The sequence below is a fragment of the Diachasma alloeum genome, unplaced genomic scaffold (assembly GCF_001412515.2).
Source record: "Diachasma alloeum isolate Michigan unplaced genomic scaffold, Dall2.0 Dall_scaffold_00865, whole genome shotgun sequence".
Lineage (NCBI taxonomy): Eukaryota > Metazoa > Arthropoda > Insecta > Hymenoptera > Braconidae > Diachasma > Diachasma alloeum.
The window spans coordinates 294,588-297,607 of NW_021680986.1; the positions used below are offsets into that span (position 1 = coordinate 294,588).

Consider the following 3,020-nt stretch of genomic DNA (forward strand, 5'->3'; position numbering starts at 1 on the left):
TTCTTTTAGATTTACGATCGGATTTCAATGACTTCACGTATGAAAAAATCGTATAGAAATTTTCTATGCGGATTGCGTATAGAAATTCTGCAGGATTTCCGTATATGATATTCGGGTATTTCTGTACGAATTATTTCTATGAATAAATTTTCACGTAAATTTTTGTTTTCATACGAGAGATGTCTAAATGTTTCAGAGAAAAAAGTAGAGAAATGTCGCAACTCCATACGAAATGTTTCTTTTCATCACGCTGTGACGAAAAGTGAACTCCGGACGAATTTCCGCCTCATTGTGATGAAAAATATTGTTCGTAACTCGTGAAAAAATGTTTTTTAGCTCTTGGGATTATAAACCTCCCACTCGCCAAAAAACACTTTTTTGCACTCGTTACGAAATATACTAATACATGTGACAGTGGATCGTATATGTACGATCAAACACACAGACTACTAGTGGTGTTCACCATTCATGGTTTTCACTTTTGTCTTTTTTTTTTTTGTCCTTCTTATACTGCTGTTTGCTATTTACAGATATTTTTTTGCTTTATTCTCCGACTATTTGCTTGTTTCTTGCTATTGTGACTTTAGTCATAATTATTTTGTACAACATAATGTATAGTTAATAAATAATCAATTAATCAATCAATCAATCAATCAGAAAAACGTAAATTACGCTTTGATAAACGTCATTTACACTTAACGTCAATAGGATGTCTGGTGGCTTTTTTCCGTCATGAAAATCGTAATTTAGGCTTTAAAAAGGGTATTCCACAGTCAAAGTAAAAACGTAAATTACGCCTAAACAAAGCGTCTTTTAGGTTCATCAAAACGTAAATTACGTTTACCAAAAATACGAAAAAACATCGTAATTTACGACGATTTTGAGCGTAATTTACGCTTCAACTTCAAGCGTGAAAGACGCCTTCTTAAACGTAATTTACGTTTAGGTTTTTCTGTGTGTAAACCGTTGTACCATTTCGCTACTGAATTGATCGATCGTCACGATATAAATAATTCCGGGATTCTTCCAAATGCACATACGCCCTCAGCATCTAGTTTGGTAGTGAAAATTGATTGAATGAACGTGAAAAATCGTTTCTGAATTTCAATTAATTAGTTATTAAATCATTTTTCCGACAACTACTTGGCGAAATTCACGAACTAATGATCTCCGTGTGTTTAAAAATCTCTGGCGAACCTAAAAAATAATCAACGCTATTTACCGTGATTACAAATCCCCATAAATCGTTGATATAAATAATAAGGTCGTAAGTAACACACAGCAACTTTCACACAGTGCAGAATACATTCACCCCTCAATGGCGTTTTACATCCTAGAGCCGACGAAGAATTCCGCGAAAACGAGGAAAAATGAAATCCACTCGTTCGATATTCTCACGTAAATAGGCGGGTGACGGCCAAACGGAAGGAAGAGTCAGCGTGCGTGAGGCTATCGTCGATGGGCGGGAGTGTCTGCTAACAAATGAATTCAATTTATCTCGGAAATCTCGGTGGGGCATCCTCACTCGACTCGCTAAATGAAAATAAGTACAACGAAAACTGTACGTCGGAGCTCGCGTCACGTCGCCCGTAAATATTCCACGAGTAATGGCATCTGGAAGGAGTTAATTATCAAATACGATGAAACGTTATGGAGATAGAGATTTTGTGTTTGTGTTGGGTTTTCGTTCACTGTCGTCTCTGGATTTCCGGTTTCCATCGCCCACTTCCTTCGAATGATTCATTTGTTTTCTGTACTGCACCTGCTATTATCTTGGGCTGTGTTCCCATATAGGTGAGCTGGGGCATTGAGTTTGCGGTAGGTCAATAACTCTTGGCTCGTTGATAAGTAAAAATTATATTCAATGGGGGAATTACTTAATTCTGTTGTGAATAAATTATGAAATCCATTTTCTCCTCGGGGTTTGTTTTGTGGCTTGGGAAGTTGAAATTTCATTCGTAAAAATTGTTAATTTATCTTTCCGGAGATATTTTATTTGGAGATTATGCTAGTGCACAGCAGAAACGAATGTTTGAATTTCACACACCTTTTGTCGACATTTTTCAGACACTAAAAAACGTCTGAATGTAATGAAAATTTGTCTGAACTTCAGAGGAACAGGTGACTAAACATCTTAATTCATGTTTGAAATTCAGACATTCGTTTTTACCGCGACTTTGATCACTTCCGCGGGGATTCCCCGCCGTGCTATTTAGGCTTAAGCGTTGCCGAATCCACTCTACAGTGCCCGCGCGCGTTTAGAGAGTTTCCGGCAACGTCGAGTCATGGGCAATTTCATTTGAGGGGAAAGGGAACCCCCGTCGTTATATGAACTTTTAACATTGCGTTTTCTCTTACAATTATTAATTTTCATCTATGAAACTACTTTATCGACTCGATCATTGCATTGTTGAGTCAATAAAGTAGTTTCATAAATGAAAAATAGTAATTGCAGGACAAAGGACAATTGTAAAAGTTCATATAAACACAGCGGTTCCCCTTAACATGGGAAAAAATAATTCATCTGTCCGAAATTTAGTAAAAATTAACATATGATGATCAAATTTTATTCTACATTAGGAAATTTTATCCTGACGCATAATAAATTCTACCCTTCCAGTCCAGTAATTTTTATCTAGATAACGAAAATTCTAGAACGGTAGGATAATTTTTATCAAAAATTTCTCTCCGTGTAGAATAATTTTTGTCAAAAATTTCTCTCCGCGCATTCATCTCCAGAAAAAAACAATACAAAACGCTTCAATTTACTTCGCCTGTCCATCTTTATTAAATTCCTCCATGAAGACCGGAATTCCCGAAGTAATACAAAACTCCGGTTCGATTTAATTCGAATTCAATTATACCTCGCCCCGATATTAAACTCCGCCATGTACGGCGTGCATTGTTTCTCCCCAATCCTTCCGGAAACTTGGCTGCCACCAAAACCACTGATACCAGTGGCATAATAAACTCAGAATACCATCACGTACTTTGTGCTCGCAGATACTGAGGGGCGGGGG

General features: G+C 37.0%; 1 protein-coding gene across 1 annotated transcript in view; it reads right to left on the reverse strand.

Annotated features, from left to right (window-relative positions):
• LOC107045058 (flocculation protein FLO11) overlaps positions 1 to 3,020 on the reverse strand; it is a 51,135-nt gene that overhangs the window by 16,877 nt on the left and 31,238 nt on the right. The window lies entirely within an intron of this gene.